The following is a 20,995-nucleotide window of genomic DNA, read 5'->3' on the forward strand; positions in this document are numbered from 1 at the left end:
ATCAATTTTTGGGGGATACACTACGGCAGAGCTCAAACTTCCTTGGCAGACCTTTTACATCACTGCTAAGGTCATGTATATTTGGCCCCACCCATGACCACGCCCACAGTGTGCTTGACCACGCCCACTTTTTGGCGCGCAGCGCGAAGCAGAGGTTCTCCGGGTGAGTCCACTCACTTCTTTTCCCAGGACTAGACCCCTGACATAGACATCTCCCCACATGGAAACGGCAGTTAGTAATACCCCATTTAATTATGCAGCATCACCTCAGCACACCTTCAGATTGTAAGTGACCCCCATTAGCTGGACAGACATTTCTTTACCTATCCAGGCAAAGCTGCACTGATCCCTCTCTCCATCCCGATCCTTCTGATGTTCAACTTCAACCATGGCTGCCGAGACTAAAGGTTAACTAGTGGGTAATGCAGCCACATTGTATATCAATATTCTGTTGCATTACCTGATGGCAATGCCCAGGGTGTCGCAGCACACAGTTTGATAACCCCTGGCATAAGCTGATCGCTATCACAGGCGAAGTGATCAAGCAGGAAGAGTCATTTATGTGAACATCCACTAATGAGAGCACTCATGCAAATCCCAACTCAGCTGAATGGTAATCGCCAGGGCTGTGGAGACAGAGTTGGAGTTGGAGTCGGCGCAATTTTGGGTACTCGGAGTTGGAGTTGGTGACTTCATAAACTGAGGAGTCGGGAGTCGGATGATATTTGGACAAAATCCACAGCTCCGGTAAGTATAAGACTAAGGAGTCAGAGTTGAGGAGTCGGAGGCATTTTGGGTACCTGGAGTCGGAGTTGGAGTCGGTGGTTTCATAAACTGAGGAGTCAGAGTTGGAAGATTTTTGTACCGACTCCACAGCCCTGGTAATCACCCAATCCTGTGCCAGTCCGATGAACTGCAGACTGAATACAGATGGACAAGACACTTATTGCAAATGCATGCAATACAATGCAGCTGCACGCTTGCAGGGAAGTCAGAACTGCCTGGAAGAAGATGCCACCGGTGAGATCATAACAATTGCTGTCTATGTGGAACTGGAGAGCTTCAGCCTCTTTCTGTCACTTCAGGATTAATGGTATGGCTACTTTCACACTGGGGCATTGTGCCCCCAGAAAAAACAGGATCACCAAACAATGGAGGGGAAAAGGCGCATTGCATACTATGTGTTCAGTGCCATGCACATAGTGGAGCATAGAGTACATAGAAAGTATGTGCCACTGCCACCGGTAACGCGCATGTTATCCAGTAACACACTGCATGCATTAGGTTATGCCAACAGGTCCTGTCACACTGCAGACGCACCAATGTGCTGATGTGAACACACCATTGCAATATAATTGCATCACGTTAGCAATGCGATTATATTGTTTGATGCAACACACCACAACAAACCTCTGTGAATGTGGCCTCAGGACCCTTTCACACCTACTGCACTGTGTTCCAGAACATCGCCACATCCTGTCGCAGAAGTAGTGATAGGCCTACGGGGAAATCACACTGATCGCGGTGCAGTGAGACCCGTCGTGGCAAAAGCTGCAGTTCATCGTGTGCGATTAAAGAACCGCTCCAGCGAAAAAAAGTAAGCAGTTAAAATCTGGCAGAACCAACAGGTTTTGGACTAGTCCATCTCCTCATGGGGAATTCTCAGGGGTTTCTTTCTCTTCAAAAGCATTTTCAGAACGGCGGTTGCTAAGTCTAACTGACAAATAGTGTGCAATGTGGCTGGTATTGGAAGTTAAACAGCCGTTCAGGAAACGCTTTTGAAAACAAAGAAAATCCTGAGAATCCCCCATGAGGAGATGGACTAGTCCTTCCTTTAACTCAAACGTAATGTATACGCATTACCTTTCATGGGGCGTTGTGGTGCGATTGATGAAACTAACATTTCAAGTGTGGATGGGGCCTAAAGCTTACCACAATCATATGCTGTTCATCTGGAGGAAGACTGAGATCTTAAAGGAAACCTGAAATAACTTTAAAGGAAAGTTTCACTTACCTGGGGCTTCTCCCAGCCCCCTGCAGCCACCCTGTGCCCACACCGTCAAGGAATGATCCTCCGGACCCCGCCACAGCTAAGTTTCCTTATCGTCGATTTCCAAGCCGTTGGTCACTGTGCCTGCACGGCCCTGGCTGCTCTCTCATTGCCGGGAGCGTCCTGCGCAGGCGCAGTGTAAGGTTTTCTCATGGACAAGGACGTGCACAGCCAGGGCCGTGCAGGCACAGTGGAAATCCGCTTGGAAATCGGCAAAAACGTAACTAAGCCGCGGCGGGGGCCAGAGGATCGTTCCCTGATGGTGTGGCTGCAGGGGGCTGGCAGAAACTCTGTTTTAAGCCGCGGCGGGGGCCAGAGGATCGTTCCCTGATGGTGTGGCTGCAGGGGGCTGGCAGAAACTCTGTTTTAAGTTATTTCAGGTTTCCTTTAAACAAACAGGTCACGGGTCTTAGTACATAGGCAGAATGTGAAGTCATACACAAGATGTGAAAGCCAAGCTTCCAAGACATAGCAGGCCATAATAGCTTCAATAGCAGAAATATGCCTTCATAAGCTATAAACAGCAGAGCCCATGGCCAGCCTAACCGCACTGTTATAGCCCAGACCAGACTTCTACAACCCAGCTAAGAACTCCTTGACATTTGTCTGCTAAATCTCCTCTACCAGGTGCAAATAGCACATACCATCTCCTTAAATGTGGAACGTTCCTCCAAGGAAACAGGAGGCACAATGGGCACATGCCAGCTGCCAGGGGTTGGGGGGGCTCTGACAGACCGAACCTTAATCTTTAGGAGATTATACTGATGAAAATTTAGAACTGCGTTTCCTTATGTGGACTGTTGTCAAACTATTCCCGAGGAGAAGAAGTGAATAATCTAGCAGCCATTCACAGTCATGTGCTATTAGTATTACTTATTCATATAACTCTACAAATTCCACAACGCTGCACAGAAATCACTGATCCATTCCCAGCAGTCTCTGCACCAGATGAGCTTAATCTAATGTCCTCACTAGTTGACCTATTCCACAGTGCAGTACAGAGATCACTGATCCCCTCACATCAGTCTCTGCACTAGAGGAGCTTACACTCTAATGTCCCCACCACAGCCACACACCATTATCATTATACATCTATATAGCTCTGACAAATGCCACAGCACTGTATGAAGATCATAGATCCATTGCCATCAGTCTCTGAACCAGAGGGGCTTACACTCTAATGTCCCCACCACGGTCACGCTATTATTGTACATTTATATAGCTCTGCCATATTGCACAGCTCTGTGCAGAGACCACTAAATATATTCCCATGAGTCTCTGCGCCAGAGGAGCTTACACTCTAATGTCCCCACCACAGTCACACACTATTATTATACATTTATATAGCTCTGCCATATTCCACAGCTCTGTGCAGAGACCACTAAAAATATTTCTGTGAGTCTCTGCGCCAGAGGAGCTTACGCTCTAATGTGCCATCTATACTCACATACTCTTAATATTGTTTTACATTTACAGTATATAGCTCTGATATATTCCCCAGTCCTGTACAGAGTTCATTGATCCACTTACATCAGTATCTGCACCAGAGAAGCTTACACTCTATTGTCCTCACCCCATTCGCACACTATTATTATAATACATACAATACAATAACATTTCTATAGCGCTTTTCTCCAATAGGACTCAAAGCGCTTAGGCTCTCTCAGATTTAGTAGTTGGTAGTAGGATGAAGTATTCACACAACAAAAGTTATATTTCTGCAAATGCCAAACTGAACAGGTGGGTTTTCAGTCTAGATTTAAACACATCTAGAGATGGAGCTGTCCTGATCTGTTGAGGTAAGGAGTTCCAAAATGTAGGGGCAGCATAACAGAAGGCTCTGGGACCAACAGTTTCCAAGTGGACTCTGGGTATGATTAGATTATTAGAACCTGTGGATCTGAGAATGCGGGGATTGCTATGCAGCTGCAACATTTGTTTCATGTATCCAGGGCCCAGATTATTCAGTGATTTAAATGTCAGTAGGCCGATCTTGAATAGAACCCTCCATTCTATAGGTAGCCAGTGAAGGGAATGCATGACATAGCTCTGACATATTCCACAGTACTGTACAGAAATCATTGATCCATTCAGCTGGTCAGCGTACTAATAAGGCTGTTGCATCTGATGTAGGATCTGAATCTTTGACCAGGGTTCAAATCCCAACTCAAGCCAGTAATGTGAAAACAGTGAAGAGTCTTTGGGCAAGGCTCCCTAATGATCCTGGTTGCCCATGGAGCGCTTCTTAAGTGGCTTAGGTTGGCTAAATTATTATTAAACTATACATGATATAGCTCTGACATATTCCCCAACGCTGTACAGAAGATATCATAGTCGTGGATGGGCACTTCCTCAAAGTATGGTAGGGTGCTTGATGCCGAGGCATAGGCAATGCCTCAAAATAGATAAATCGTTCAATGTATCAGCACATCAATCTTCAATCAAACACGCTCTTTATTGAGCTATATGTTTCCACAAGAGTTTAGCCGACAATTGTTTTGAGGGCCACGCAGGGTCCCCCTTGTGTTTGATTGAAGATTGGTGTGCTGATACATTGGATGATTCAGTGCTGTACAGAGACCACTGATCCCTTCATATCATGCACCAAGTTTTTTCCTAGGACTGAAATCAGTGACTCTATGACATCATTTGAGACTATGGTGCTAAATGACCTTAAAAAAGTTAAAGGTACAACATTTTCGAATCTGTCAAAAGGTGAAAAGACAGCTATAAAGACATTGCGGGAGAATCCTGACATTATAATTTGCCCAGCAGATAAAGGAGGGGGAGTGGTGGTTATGGACAAAGATAAATACATACAGGAAGCAAATAGACAACTCAATGACTCAACAACTTACAAATTACTAAAAAGAAATCCAGTATCAGGTTTTCAAAGTGATTTGAAACTTTTGATTAATGAGGGGGAAACAGAGGGCATTTTATCAACACAGGAAGCAGATTACATTCTACAAATGCACCCGAGACTTCCGGTTTATTACCACCTCCCAAAGATACATAAAAGTGTCACTGACCCACCCGGAAGGCCAATCATTTCCGGGATAGGGTCTCTGACGGCTAATTTGTCAGAATATATAGATAATTTCTTGCAACAAGCTGTCACATGCACTCCAGCTTATCTTAAAGACACTGGACACGTTTTGCGTATTCTGGGGGAGGTGGAATGGAAGGAAGATTATATTTTATGTGTGGCAGATGTTAGTTCCCTCTACACCATCATTGATCATCAGAAGGGAATAGAAGCGGTAGCTTTCTTCCTTTCAGAATGCACTGAAATTCCTCAGATGCAAATAGACTTCATCGCCAAAGCAATTAGATTTATTTTACAACATAATTATTTTGAGTTTGAGGGGAGATACTACTTACAACAGGTGGGCACTGCGATGGGCACGTGCTTCACTCTGGGGTTCGCTAATTTGTTCATTGCCTATTGGGAGCAAACAGTCCTGAGGGGCCAGGGGGGCCCCGAGGCGGAGCTCGTGCTCTGGAAGCGTTTTATAGATGACGCGGTTTTTATTTGGAAGGGGGACGAAATGGGACTTAAGCGGTTCCTTGCCTGGTTGAATATTAATGAGTTTAATCTTAAATTTGTATGTGAATACAGTAAAACTGAAATTAGTTTTTTAGACCTTACAATTTTTGTTAAGAATAATAAATTCTGCACCAAAACCTTTTTTAAAACTGTAGACATGAATAGGTATATATATTTGGACAGTTGCCACCTATTACAATGGTTAAGCAATGTCCCTAAAAGCCAATACATGTGGCTGAGGAGAAATTGTTTCAACAATGCTGACTTTGAGGACCAGGCAGGGATACTTCAGCAACGTTTTTTAGATCGGAAATATGCTTTGGGGGATTTATTAGAGGCAAAACAGGAAGTTAAACAGATGAACAGAGATAAATTGATTGTAGAAAAAACAAAAGAAAAACGGGATTTTCCACTGTGTATTAATATGCAATATAATCAACAGGCCCCGGCAGTGAAGAAAATTATTTCTAAATACTGGCATATATTACAAAATGATAAAACGCTAAATGGAATATTGCCAGAGAAACCAAAGATAGTTTACAGACGAGCCTCAAACTTAAACAACATCATTGCTCCAACTGTAACTAACTGTAAAAAAGTGCTGACTAAAGGAGGCAGTTTTAAAAAATGCACTTTATGCTTCCCATGTAGAAATACCACCAAAGAACCTATTAGAGAGGTATTTCAATCTACAAGTACAGGAGAAAAATTTGACATACAAGGACACCATAATTGTAACAGTAAGGCCCGGTTCACATTAGCGGTGGCTATCCGGAATCGCCGTGCCGGAGCCGCACCGCATGCGGAACGGACGAAACGGACGCACGGCATAGCAATGTAAGTCTATGCCACCGTTCACATGCGTCCGTTTCGTCCGGACCGCAGCCGGACCGGATCCGGACTCCGGCGTCCGTTCCAACATGCGCTATTTTTTGGTCCGGCTCCTCCGGCAGCCGTATCCGGGGCGGAGCCGGACTGCACCATCCGGCCAATACAAATCAATGAGAACCGGATAGCGCACAACACACTGGCTAAAAATCCGGATGTTCTACCCCACTTCCTATGAGGATTGTTGCGGCGATATTGGATCGGGGACACATGGGCAAGCATTTTGGAGTGGAGCAGCACGAGCTGGAGATGTTGGCAGCATGTTGGAGGTGGAGGTGAGTGCTAAACAGCGGAGGGCCTGATTCCACAGGTCCCCCTTCTGCTGACCTCCTAGACCCCAACATTTTTTTTGTTTTTTACGTAACTTTTGCCAAACGGATCCAGATCGCATCCTGATGAACACCTGATGCAACCTGACCGGATCCGGATCGGGATCAGAACCGTACGGTTCCGATCCGGATCCGGTCCGGATCCGGTCAGGTCATCCGGTCCGTTTGGCAGACAACCGCAAGTGTGAACGGGGCCTAAAGGTGTAATCTATGTGATCGAATGCGGTTGCAAGAAACAATATGTCGGGAGGACAAAAAGGAAACTGTCCGAGAGGATCTCTGAACACATGAAATATATACAGAAAAAGGATGAAAAATATCCTTTGGGGAAACACTTTAAATATTGCCAGCAGGGGAAATTAGGACTAATGAAGTTTTATGCAATTCAAAATGTACCGCTAAATTGGAGAGGAGGGGATTATTTGAAATCTATGTCCAGACGAGAATCGTATTGGATTTACACTTTGAACTCGTTAGCTCCAGCAGGTCTGAATCATGACATAGAGCTTTTTGCATTCAATGAAGGAGTTCCATCCACGGACGGAGGGGGGAGGAGTTACACAGCGGAGGGAGGATAAAGGAGGAAAGAGACTGACCAATCACTAAGCCCGGACGAAGGAAGGCGTAACCTTTTGAAACGCGTTGGCGTGATTGGAGGAAACTGCGTGTGACGTCACGAAAATCGCTACTTCCGGTATACGGGGAGAAATCCCGCAGAGACTCTAGCATCTACGGGCTCTGTTTTTCAGCAAAGGACTTTCCTGTTAGAGGCTGTCGGCCGCAGCTATACACTATACAGGATTAAGTTATTCACCGGAACGGAACTTTCCTCCCCCCGCTGCTCCTCACATATGTTTGTATGAAGACATTACCAGCTATCAGCAAGAAGGAACACACGCTGTGGTAGCACGAGTATATGGACCAACATTGCTTAAAGCTGGCCATACACTGGCCCGATTTACCGCCGTTTCGACAGCAGATTCGATCACTGGGATCGAATCTGCTGCCAATCGTTCGCGCTACACGTCGAATTTCGATTCATTTCGTCCGATCCCGTCGATCGCGCCGTGCGGAAAATTACCGTCGATCGCCCGCGGGTAAAGAGCGCATCGCTAGCGGCGTTCGAGTGCCCGACGACCGACGCAATAGAGCCGCATACATTACCTGCTCCGCCGGCGCGACTGCCCCCGCTCGTCTCCGCTCTGGTCTCCGGCATGCCTTCACTTATTCCTGCCCGGCAGGAAGTTTAAACAGTAGAGGGCGCTCTACTGTTTAAACTTCCTGCCGGGCAGGAAGAAGTGAAGCATGCTGGAGCCGGAGACCAGAGCGGAGAAGAAGAGCGGAGAGAGACCCGGGAGTCGCGCCGGCGGAGCAGGTAATGTATGCGGGCGGGGGGAGCGGCGGCAGCAGCACCACCACCACAACAGATTGTGATCGGTTTCAGGCTGAAATCGGTTCACAATCGGTTTGCAGTAAAGGTGGCCATACGATCCCTCTCTGATCAGATTCGATCAGATAGGGATCTGTCTGTTGGTCGAATCTGATGGCAAATCGACCAGTGTATGGCCACCTCAAGGCTAATTGTTCTGCTAAATCGATAAGAATCTCATTGCTTAAGGCAAATGAATCTTGCTAATCAACAGGATTTTGCTAATCAACAAGATATAAATGGGAACTGTGATATATTGACATATTTACATAGACTTTGTTATACGAGTCAAAGTGCTCTTTTTCTATCATAAGAGATTCTCCAGGCAATTTTCAAAGGAAATCATTTTGGAGTTCTATACAAAAAAAAAAATGTTTTAGTCTTGGGATTCTATGCACAATTGATGTTCACATTGGGCCCATATATGCTCATTATCAATCAAGTTATCGATTAGGTCACGTGTACACGGCCGCTTGCTAAGTCAAGCGGGCTTATTTCTGCACAGGTCTTTTTGATCAAGATATCGATGTTTGCATATTGGACAGTAAGTTGTATGACCATATTTGTATGATTTTACATAATTTTAGCTGTGGCTAATAAAAAAATCAAGTATTTTATACTAATTTGCAGGGGCGCAGGAGTTCATTTTTAATAGTTTTGTCCTATTCTTGATGGGTATTTGAGCACTATCCCATTTCTCCGTGCAGCCCTGGTATATATCATAGGTTGTCCAGCGCTGCAATCTTTCGTTTTGAATATTTTAGCCGACAATTGTTTTGGGGGCCACGCAGGGTCCCCCTTGTGTGATTGAAGATTGGTGTGCTGATACATTGGATGATTCAGTGCTGTACAGAGACCACTGATCCTTTCATATCATGCACTATAGGAGCTTACACTCTAATGTCCTCAATACATTGCCTAAGTGGTAAATGTAATTAAATGGGACACATCCTTGAGCAAATCTTCAACAGCCACTTCTATATCTGAAGGTTTATTGGGGATGGTAACATTGGATGGTGCGTTGCAGCCTTTAATCTAGTCTGCATTTAGTCTTCCAGTTCAGTATATCCAGCATGTGTCAGAGTCAGACTGTCTTCACTCTCTTCCTTTGCAGTAAATTGTTAGGGAAGGATAAACAGGTCACATGCTCAGATAATGTGATGCTGTCAGTGAAGGGGGAGTGAAACTAGAGACCCAGGAGAAAGTCAGAGGTTAAGCAAGCTGTTGGCTGTGTGCATCCAACCCAGAGGTGATAAAGAAGCAGGACGGATTCTATAATTGCTAGCCAACAACCTAACCATATGACCCTGCTAAGCATCCACAGAGGTGTCAGATGCTGCTATACAACTTAATCAGAACTGCAACACAGCGCAGTGGTGAACTGCTTCAGAGCTCTTCTGGTCTAACCCTCTTCTCCTGATATACTCAATACTGCTAGAGCAGGGCTTCCCAACACTGTATGCAAGTCAGGGGGGTACAAGCTCTATGCAGTGACAGGGGCCAGCCTCCCTGCTGAGTGACATACATTTAACAGTTGTCATGCTCCAGCAGTTTGCACTGAGCATGAAAAACTAACAGTCTCAGTTTCGAAGATTAGGAATTCCACACTCAAGCACACAAATTGTGTTTTTTTTTTTCTTCCCCCCTGTATCCTGGATTTTTTTTTTCATTTAGAGCTGAATTCCTCTGTTAACAGCTCATTAATTCACTGGCTAGCCAGACCAGGACATACCATGTTTAGCATAGGTAAACAGGAGAGTCACGTAAGATGGGTGTATGTATTTTTTTTCTTTTTTTGCATTTGATTTTGGATCTTGAGGCAACAGAACATCTGTCCTCCTCTTCTTCCATTCTCTCCTGTTATAGAGTACAGTCATGTCACTGACTGTCCTCAGAGGAGCTCACAATCTAATCCTACCATAGTCATACTCTAATGTCCGACCATATTATTATTATGTATTTATATAGCACTGGCATCCTGTGCAGCACTTTACAGACTTTTTAGTTATACTGACTGTTCTCAACTGAGATCACAATCTAATCCTACCATAGTCATAATTAAATGTCCTATAATATTATTATTATGTACTTGCTTAGCTTTGACGCAATGTTTATTTTATGGGGAAATACTGCATTTTTTTGGGAGGGGGGGGGGGGGGAGATGGGTAGGGGCCATTAAGTTTGCCACAAATTTCTTAAGGTGGCCCTGCGCAAGGCAAGTACCACAGTACTTTTCTTGCAGGAAACCACAACCATTCACAGGTGAAATAATTGGTGTCTCAGCAGAGCTCATTAACTACCTCTGTGGATTTCCACAAAACATGCACTGTTGGTGGTACTTGAAGACAGGGTTGGAGAAAACCCTGCGCTAGAGTACTCTGCTCCTTCTACTAGTGTTGTCCGGATCATGATTGTGAGTCGAATCATCCGGATCATCAAAATGAACAGATTCGGGTCAAAAGGGGTGGAGCCAGGAGCGGAACGCCCCCCCCCCTCTCTCAGCGGGCACCGGGGTCCTGGAAGCGGAGCGGAGATGGATCGCTCAGTTGGAGGGGAGCCAACCTTGCAGGGACAGGTAGATGAGAGAGGGGACATCGGTGCCACTGCCAGATATGTGTAGAGCACATGTACTGGCTGCAATGTGCTGCTCATTATAGGCTGTCTTGTAGTTGTGAACAAATGGGAAACTTTTGGCTGAGAAGCACAGCTCAGTAACTCTGCAGACAGAGTGCTGGGCTGAATGAATGACAGGACAGGCACTGTGATTGCTGTGCAATATGATCCTCCTGCACTCTGCTCTAAACAGCTGCACTTATCTTCTCCCTAAATTTATGATGTGTTCGAGGTGAGAAAAGGGGAATGCTTTCTTTCACTGTGAGACGTTTGCATTCAGAGTATACAGATGAACATATAGGTGAAATATATGTAAAGCATATGATTGCAATTGGGTATTGTGTGCAAAAAAACATTTCTGCTCTCCCCTCTTCGTTCACCTCCTCCCTTCTGTTCACTCCTTGCCCGTCTCTGTCCACCCCCCTCCCCTTCTCTGTTCGTCCACTCCCCCCCTCCCCTTCTCTGTCTATCCACTGCAGGAAAAGTCCTGTCCTGCTGGTCACTTCACCCCCCCACCGAATGCTTCCCTAGTAAAATGATCCGAGATTCGGATCTAAGATCCGGATCTTTTCAATGATCCGATTCGAATCATCCGAATCATTGAAAAGATCCGAACTTCCCATCTCTACCTTCTACTATCTAACTCTCCTCTCCTGATATACTCTATGCTGCTGGAGGACTCTGCTCCTTCCCCTATCTAACTCTCCCTGCTGATATACTCTGTGCTGCTGGAGGACTCTGCTCCTTCCTCTATCTAACTCTTCTCTCCTAATATACTCTGTGCTGCTGGAGGACTCTGCTCCTTCTTCTATCTAACTCTCCTCTCCTAATATACTCTGTGCTGCTGGAGGACTCTGCTCCTTCCTCTATCTAACTCTCCTCTCCTGATATACTCTGTGCTGCTGGAGGACTCTGCTCCTTTCACTATCTAACTCTGCTCTCCTGGTATACTCTGTGCTGCTGGAGGACTCTGCTACTCCCACTAACTCTCCTCTCCTGATATACTCTGTGCTGCTGGAGAACTCTGCTCCTTCCCCTATCTAACTCTCCTCTCCTGATATACTCTGTGCTGCTGGAGGACTCTGCTCCTTCCTCTCTCTAACTCTTCTTTCCTGATATACTCTGTGCTCCTGGAGGACTCTGCTCCTTCCTCTATCTAACACTCCTCTCCTGATGTACTTTGTGTTGCTGGCGGACTCTGCTCCTTCCCCTATCTAACTCTCCTGACATACTCTGTGCTTCTAGAGTACTCTGCTCTTTCCTCTAATGCTCCTCAAGTGATATACTCTGTGCTGTTGGAGGACTCTGCTGCTCCTTTGCTATATACAGGGCTGTGGAGTCGGTACCAAAATCATCCAATTCCTCAGTTTAAGAAACCACTGACTCAGACTCCAGGTACACAAAATGGTTCCGACTCCTCGACTCCTTAGTCTAATACTTACCAGGGCTGTGAATTTGGTATAAAAATCATCCGACTCGGACTCCTCAGTTCATGAAACCACCGACTCCAACTCCAGGCACCCAAAATTTCTCAGACTCTACAGCCCTGGCTATATAACGCCTCACCTGATATACTCTGTGCTTCTTAAAAACTCTGCTCCTTCCAGTAACTCTTCTGATATAGTCTGTGCTGTGGAGGACTCCGCTCCTTCCCTTAAGTCTCTGCTCCTGATGCACTCAGACAGGCAGGCGTGTGGCTGCAATACAAGTATTAAACCACAAAAACATACTTAGAAATTACAGCTGAATAACCTCTCTAATACAAATGGTTAGCCTTGCGCTGGTTTAACATGACTGCCTGTTAATAGTCTGCTAAGAAGGAAAGTTTACATTCCACTTAGTCTGGCCCTGAAATGCCCATAAAGACATCCTCATTAGTGGATAGTCCTAGTGACAACTAAACACTGACCACAAGTGAAATAGTGCCTAGTGCTGGGTATTAGCAGCTGTGGATGTTAACAGTGTGTGAAAAGGATCTCTTCCAGCCCTCCGCACCTCATCTAGCTACAATGGTCAGGACCCGTTAGGCTGGGAAAGTCTCCTTCACACTGACTTTGACATCAGTGTTATTTGTGGACTTTTTATAGAGAGAATTAACAGTGCCAGGAGAATGGGCCTCGTCTCCTAAGAATGCAGCAGATGGCACCACAGTAAGAAGATCTGCTCCTCAAGAACTCTGAAGAATGGGCTTTTAAAGGGCATGCAGTATTAAAGAGGGATGTCATTGTGGCTGCCCCATACCGGACTGGATGAGCCACTATAATACCCATGGGGAGCTTAGCGTTTCAAACACCTCTGCTGACAGAAAGGCAAAGACCTCTACATATCAGACACTAGAAAGCACATTGAGAACACTACATAAATCAGACGTCCAGACATTGCACTATAACACACCATGTTTCATTATTTACTAGTATCTGTCCTGTGGGCCTTTATGGTCTTAGAAAATGTCAGATGTGGGAATGTATAATGATTCTGCCTGCACAAGAGACAGTGACAGTTGACATCTGGGTGTTCCCTATTACCCAGGTTTTGTGCCTGAAAACTCTTCAGCTAGTAGTAGGTGCTGTCCAACTCTGGTTGTGCTCAAACTCGTGTTCTTGGCTGATCAAGTCTTTGACCCGGGTAATCCTGATCTTGCCTTAACTGCCCCTTGTACGGACCTTAGCCTGCCTCTCAACCTTGCCTTGTGTGCCACTTGTCCTGAATTTGACCAGTAACTCTGGCTTTTCTGCTACTTGTGCTAACATTGGCCTGTTTACCAATTACCCTTGCCTACTGCATGGACTGACCCTGAGTCAACTACCAACCTTGCATTGTCTCCAATGAAGTTCTAGCTACGACTTCATAAGTCAACTGTGGACCCTCACTCGTTCTCTACAGCATCGGAAGGGCAATTCCGGGGGTAGTTACTTGGTACAGACTTGGATGCTCTATTGAAGACTAGAGGTTATCCAGATTTCACATCCTGTGAATGCCCACATTAGATACCAGTGCCAACAGTGAAGCCTCACCAATCCATAACACACCTATAGGGGAAAAATAAATGAATAAAACAGATACTCCCACTAACCCCTAGTCTTCCTTTTTTATACTCTGCAGGCCCCTTCTCCGCCAGTGCTTCTGGGATAGCAACAAAGATCCTCCAGATCCATCTTTCCGGCTGCTACTCTCCAGTACTTCCAATAACAGGCAGTATGGGAAGGTAGGTGGCTTTGATTGACTGTAAAGGGAAGTGGGCAGTTGTCATGTGACTGGAAGGGGCAGGATGGACGGCCACTGGAGTACAGCAGTACTTGCCGATTACCTCGTATAAACAGAGCGAGCAGATATTGCAGATACTGGATTGAAGAAATTTGGCGAACAAATGTATCAGCGCTCAGTTTTTCAGAAAACACGCTCTTTATTGAGCCATATGTTTCCACAAAGAAAGCCAACAATTGTTTCGGGGGCCACGCAGGGGCCCCCTTAATGAAGGCGTGTGGTTACAGTGTAACCAAACGCCTTGATAAAGGGGGAACCCTGCATGGTCCCCGAAACAATTGTCAGCTTTATTTGTGGAAACTTATGGCTCAATAAAGAGCGTGTTTTCTGAAAAACTGAGTGCCGATACATTTGTCTGCTGTATATGGCGGTGGCTTTGCCTATGCCACAGTATCAGGCACCCAGACCTTACCAGATGAAGTGCCCCTCCACAACTCTTGGATTATAAAAGAATAAACTTGGGCGCCCATTAAATAGCAGGCGCCAGCCCATCCAACTTACATTTTTCATTTTGATAATTTATAAATTATCGTTGTAGCTTTTTATAGCATTTTAAAAGTAGGGTTAGGTTTAGTTATAGTAAAATATCGGTAATATTTACCAATGTTTTACTATGCTTACTACGACTGTACACATATTTTCATTTTCATTGTTGTAGACAATATTTTGTGATTTTATTACCGTTATTTTAACATATTTATTCTATTTCAGATAAAGATGAAGAAACAATACAAATATTGTTATAGACAATATTATAACATTTCGGCTATACCCCGCACCCTTTCTTCCTGGCACCCTTATTTGATGTATGCGCATAGCATTGCTTAGCGATTCTGGCTACGTCTGCGCAGCAGAACGGGAGCCCCAGCTGAATCAGAAATGGCTACCAGTGGAAACCGGCCTAAGCAGATTGATGCAGGACATTGCAGGCTTTCATCTTAAGCCTAGTACACACTAGCAATTTTGATAGGCCAATCATTGGTCAATTTTACCACCTACATGTAGTATGACCATTTACCTATATAATCTGCGTAGAATAGAAAATCTGTTTGGCCCCTTTACTACATGGAGGTGGTAAAATTGACCAATCATTGGCCAATCAAAATTGCTAGTGTGTACTAGCCTTTACGTTCCCCATGAAATCCACAGAGTAGCAACAAGAGTCTATAACGGAGTTGATACAAATTTTATGGCAATTTTCATGCATAGTTATACAGCTTGGATTTAAAGAAATTTGAGTAGCTGATGATTTCGATTGGGCTAATTCCAAGCTGCGGAAAATTACAAATAGCATCACCTCACAATGATTAGAGTCTCATTGACCATCACTGCTGAAATCAGACTGAAAATCAGCACATGCTGACTGTAGCCAGCATCCTGGTTACTTCACACTGCTGCTCCTACTGTGTCAGGGACATCAAACTGGTCCTTCGAGGGCCGAGGTCCTCACACATTTTTGACACAGCTCAAATTAGTTGATGGGTCTGAATCAGGAAAGGTGTGGTCCATCAGGTAGAACACATTCCTCGCTTTCTCAGACCATCCTAAACACTGGCATGGATCTGGCCCTCCAGGCCTGGAGTTCAACACCTGTGTACTATGTACTGTATACTGTGCAGGAGACAGTTGGCATTGCTGCTCATTTCAGGCTCCACAGCACCACCTAAGAGCAACATGGAGTACAGACACTGTGTAAATGAACAGTCTCTCTGCTGAGAGTTTTAGCAGTGAAGTAGCAAAAGGGGATGCGGAGCTTGCGACCGCACAAGGGACCTTCCTTCAGCTGCTAAAATAGCTCTTTATTGGTGCTGGGCTGGTACTGATGACTTTTATATCTGCTTTGAATAGAGGTAATCACATATAATAATCGTCAAGTGTCCCTGCGCCCCCTGTCCCTGTGTGCGTTTGCACTACTGCGCATGTACAGCACGGACAGCCATTGGGACAGGGAGAGGACGGGGCCATGGGGCCGCAAGCGTCGGGCGCGCTGACATGTGGCGGTGACAGACCTAACGGGCGTAGGTCAACTGGTCATTAATAAACGATTCCCCTAACCCTGGTTACCCCTCGTGACCATGCTTTGTAAGGGTTTTTCGCCTTCCTCTGGATCAACAGGGATATGTGAGGGAGCAGGCTGGTGTTGTACTTTGTATTCTGGTTGAACTCGATGGACGTATGTCTTTTTTCAATCCAAATAACTATGTAACTGCGGCTTGTCCTTGGCAGGGTTTGGTGCTCTACATCAAATGCTATGTATAGAGTGCTTGAGGAGGCTCCATGTAAAACTTGCACTGGCGCCCAGTAAGAATGTGTGTGGAGGGGGGGTGGGGGGGAAGCATAGCAGGAACTGGGGTCCTTTGGAAAAAGTCTTGGGGCAGGGCGATGCAACAAACAAAAAAGATAAGTGTACTGGGTATATAAAATAGAACACCTTACTCCTATGCTGCTGGATAAACTCCTCAGGCCCCCTTTACACTGCCCTGTTTTGCCACAGGGTAACGCTACCAGGGCTGTGGAGTCGGTAAAAAAATCCACCGACTCCAAATCCACAGGTTAGGATTCCACTGACTCCGACTCCTCTAATTTGCATATTATAATTTGTTGATTGAAAGTATGTAACATGAAATGCATCTCTTAACTGCCAACGCTTAGGAATTTTAAAAGACAACTGAAGTGAGAGGGATATAGAGGCTTTCATATTTATTCCCTTATAATTAATACCAGTTCCCTAGCTATCCGGCAGATCTTCTGCCTCTAAAACTAGTCCTTGGTAAGAGTACTTGTAGAAGGTACAGACAGGAACAAAGAACATCTATCAGGCCCTAGGCAATGTAACTGTGTGTACATGTAAGAATGATGTGCAGGTACTCTGTAGGGGAATGAGGCGATTCTTCCTCTATTACACATTCTTCATGCACAATCTAAACCAGGTTTATGGGTGATAGACAACACCTCTGTATTCAATGTGCACAACATTCTCAGTGGATTCCCTGCTGCTCTGTGGGGAGTGCATATGTAGAGTATACAGTAGTAATACTGTGTAACAAAGTAAACCTGAGATACAGTAGATGAAAGTTTTATACATACTTGGGGCTTCCTCCAGCCCCCTTCAGGCTAATCAGTCCCTCGTTGTCCTCCTCCACCACCTGGATCTTCTGCTATGAGTGCAGGTACTTAAGCCAGTCGGGCTTGGTGCGCATGCACACACTCCGCCGCCAGGAACGTACGACACCTGTGCAGCACTATTGCAGGTGCAGAACGCTCCTGGCTGTGGGGGCGGCAAGCGGCTGGACTGCGCTGACTGGCTGAATTACCGGGACTCATAGCAGAAGATCCAGGTGGCGGAGGAGGACAGCGAGGGACTGATTAGCCTGAAGGGGGCTGGAGGAAGCCCCAGGTATGTTTAAAACTTTTCTTTTAATCCGTCTCAGGTACCCTTTAATTCGTAATCACCAAACCAAATTTTAACAACATATCAAATTATTTGATTTCATGAGCAAAGGGAGGGCATACATTTGCATAAACCAGCATCAGCGCAGAATTATTTCCATCTCATTGACCATCTCTATTAGTGACACAGCTACACATCTTTATTCTTACAGCATAGATGTTATTTAGTATATATGTTACGGCCAGAACCCGAAGTCTGGCCACTTCGGGATCTGGCCGGCCAAAACGCGACGTGGCCGTGCCCCTGCGGCCAATGCCAGAAATGAAATGATTCCCGTAAGTTTCATGTATTTTCTGGCGTTCGTTGTGGGAGGGAATCCTGCCGTTTGTTCTTGCAGAGTGGGTGCTGGCAGAAGCAATGTCTGCAGCCTCCCCGCTCTGCTTGTTTCTTGCGACGAACGACTCTGGGGGGACACGCGTGTCCTCCGGCTGCCAATGTTGTATAGGAGAGAGGCAGGGGGAGGAGAGGAGGCAGAGCCGAAGCCGGCGGCTTCATCTGTTACATTGCCGCCGGCTTAATTTAATTAAAGTAACTGTTATAATTTAAGTAGGCCTCAGTTATTTGGACTGAGTTAGTCAAAAAGGCTTGGAGTGCAGATCGGCCCTTTAAGGGGATTTTCTCTGAGAGAGAAAATCTGCAGTTCTGTCAGCAGAACTAGAACATACCAAGAAGCTGTTCTAGTACAAGGCCGCAGGTCTCCCTGACCTGGGCATGTACCGCCACTAGAACCATAAACATAAGCCATGTTATGTAAATAACCACATTCCTGCATATAGGTCAGGAGCCTCATTGATTATTAATCAAGTAGGTGTGTATGATGACACCACGAGTGGGTCCACCAATAGCCTGATCTAGGGGGTGGCGAAGATGATGTCATATTTAACTCTTTCCTAGTCAGTGCTAAAGGCTGAGGGAGCTATGGGAGCTCATTCTGCTCTTTACTTTCGCAATAGCTCGCAAGGCTGACTGGGACCTCTAAGTATGTGCTTCCTTTCTGTAATCTGATATAATGTATGCTGTACATAGGTAGTCTAGATGTAACATAGAGTAGATACAAGAAGACCTGGGTACTTTCAGCAGGAAGGTACTCACGCAGCTGTAACGCAACATGGAAGTCTGCTTGGCCAGGAGATGATAAACTGTATCTATCTGTATTTCTGTTACTTGAATAAATAACGTAAACCTTGAAGAAGCCTGAGGAAGTCTATTTCCTGCTTGCTGTGTGGAGAGTCAAGTGATCTCAATAGTCTGTGAGACGTAACTGTAAGAAGTTACTGGTGTCGAAGCAAGGTGATATAGAAGCAGGTTCTAACAGTGGTGCTGAAACCCTTCCCTGCCTAGCAAAACAGGCAGACGGGGGCCGGGGCCGAAGAAGTTTTCAAGATATTCCACAGCAAAACAAGCGGAATAGACGCGGACTGTAAAGCTTATCAAGCTGAGACTGATAAGTGGTGTGGGGAGTGTGCGTTGTGTGAGCCAAGCAAGCACACGGGCTGCAATTCGAGGATCAGCGGCGAAACTCTTGGATGTTAAACTTTGACTGTAAGTGCACATCAGTCAATAGCCTAAACCGGACCGCAGGTGACTGGAACGCTCCGAGGCCGGCTGGCAGCTGCCGCTGGAGATCGATCCGCTGAGCCAGTGTGGGTACACAGAGATGACGCTCAGGAGTTCCAGGGATCCACTCAGTTTCGTGGAGAAGTTGCCAAAAGCTGGTCGAATTGGCAGGCGTACGAAGTCCGCGGCTCAGGCACGTAAGATTTACGTTGTTATATGTACATTCTGTGTTAATTGCAGCGTGGAGGCTGCGTGCTTCATTTTTTTTTTCGTTCCTCCTATGTTGGTTTTGGTTTTTTTCTCCCCGTCCAGAGACTGGGAAGGGTGCCAGACAGATAGGGGGGGTCCCCCGCGGCAGAGAGAGAACAGCAGTGTTCCAGTCTGTTAGTAATGGATGGGGGGAGAGGAGAGGGGAGAGAAGAAAGAGAGAGATAGCTGAGTAGACAGGAGAGGGGAGTTGAGACAGTTGTAAAACTTAGAAGTTTTTTCTTCGCTGAGCTGGCGTTTTTCCAGAGCCCGATCAGTGTGTTTTTTTTCCTCTCTGTCCGTAGTGGATAGCGTAGTGAGAGGTGCAAGTTTATCTAGTTCCAGTCAGGGCCGCTAAAAGTTCTAAATGTATATATAGGTTTAATGTTGTAGTCATGTCAGACTGATAAATGTGCGTCTCAGAAGTACTAGCTGTTAATATGGTTTGGAGTTACGCTGTGCGCTTGAGTAGTTCTGGGTTATGGCGGAGATATGCTGCAGATGATTTGTGAGGAGAGAGAGGTTTCTACGTTCCTGGGTGATGCTAAGATGTAAAATATTTAGCATTGCAGCTGTGACCCGGTTTGTCTCAAGTTTGGCAAGCATCCCAGAGAGTATAGGTAGCGGAAGGCTGACTCTCGGTAAAATGTATCGATGCTGTGTGTAACTATGCATAAAAATGTATGTTCTGTGTGAGTTTGTTTTCTTTCCTAAAGTTATAGGATCGAGAGGCTGCTATGGGAGCAGCCATCTTAGCTGGCAGTCCAGGACTCAATATGGCGGCAGTGGAGAGGGCCCGCCCTCAAGAGTCATGGCCCCCACACGTCATGGAAGGGGGGAGGAGGGGCTGGGGGATCCACGTCATGTCAGGCTGTGCTCGCGGCTGAAAGGGAGGGGGGGTAGAAATACAGAGACATGCTACTGTGTGTCTCGGTTCTCGAAGTATTTCCCCAGAGTTTTTCCCTGAGTCCATGGAAAGGAATGCCAGGATACGTGCACCAAGCTATTACTGTCAGATTAGCAGGAGCACGGATAGGAAGTGTGTCCCAGCTAGGTGCAGGGACACACGTAGCAGAGCAGGTCAGGAAAGTGTCTGTACTGAGTTGCTTACGGGATTATTCCTGTAAGTGGGGCACCTTAATGGGTGGTGCAGCATGAGTTCCCAATAGAGTATAGGGGGGGACAGTGCATCAGGTGGGTGCCGGAGTTGGAAAAAAGGGAGTTAACCAATCCCGGGTTTCCGTCGCCGCTGCTGCAGAGCGGTAACGTTTTTTTCCGGTTTTTGTCGTGGACAGGGCCAGAGCTTGACTAAGAGGTCTATGCTGGGCTGGGGCTGTTTTTTGTGCGTTTTTTTTCGTCCACTGATTGGTCAAATATGTTTTTTTCCAGCTCATATCAATTGTAGCACAAAGAACAAGAACTGACAGCAGTTCATGGGGCAATTATACAAATGAAAGAATTGCCATGTACAGAGTGACAGTGTATCAGTACGGTGTTTGCCATGTGACTACCTACCACATGGGCAGTCAGGGATCTGCATACAGGCATGTGACGCTGGTATGCTTAGCCCTGCACCCGGTGTAGTTTAAGTGTTAAATGCTCCTTCCTACAGGGAGGC

At 45.9% G+C, this 20,995-nt stretch overlaps 1 protein-coding gene across 1 annotated transcript in view; it reads right to left on the reverse strand.

Moving 5' to 3' along the window:
* Positions 1 to 12,556, reverse strand: part of LOC137541042 (myosin-3-like) — a 37,255-nt gene extending 24,699 nt beyond the window's left edge. Inside the window, exon 1 of the mRNA XM_068262191.1 lies at positions 12,426 to 12,556. The gene's annotated coding sequence lies outside the window, so the exon portion shown is untranslated. The remainder of the gene's footprint in view (positions 1 to 12,425) is intronic.
* Positions 12,557 to 20,995: the final 8,439 nt, after the last annotated feature.

This window comes from Hyperolius riggenbachi, chromosome 12 (assembly GCF_040937935.1).
Source record: "Hyperolius riggenbachi isolate aHypRig1 chromosome 12, aHypRig1.pri, whole genome shotgun sequence".
NCBI classification, from domain to species: domain Eukaryota; kingdom Metazoa; phylum Chordata; class Amphibia; order Anura; family Hyperoliidae; genus Hyperolius; species Hyperolius riggenbachi.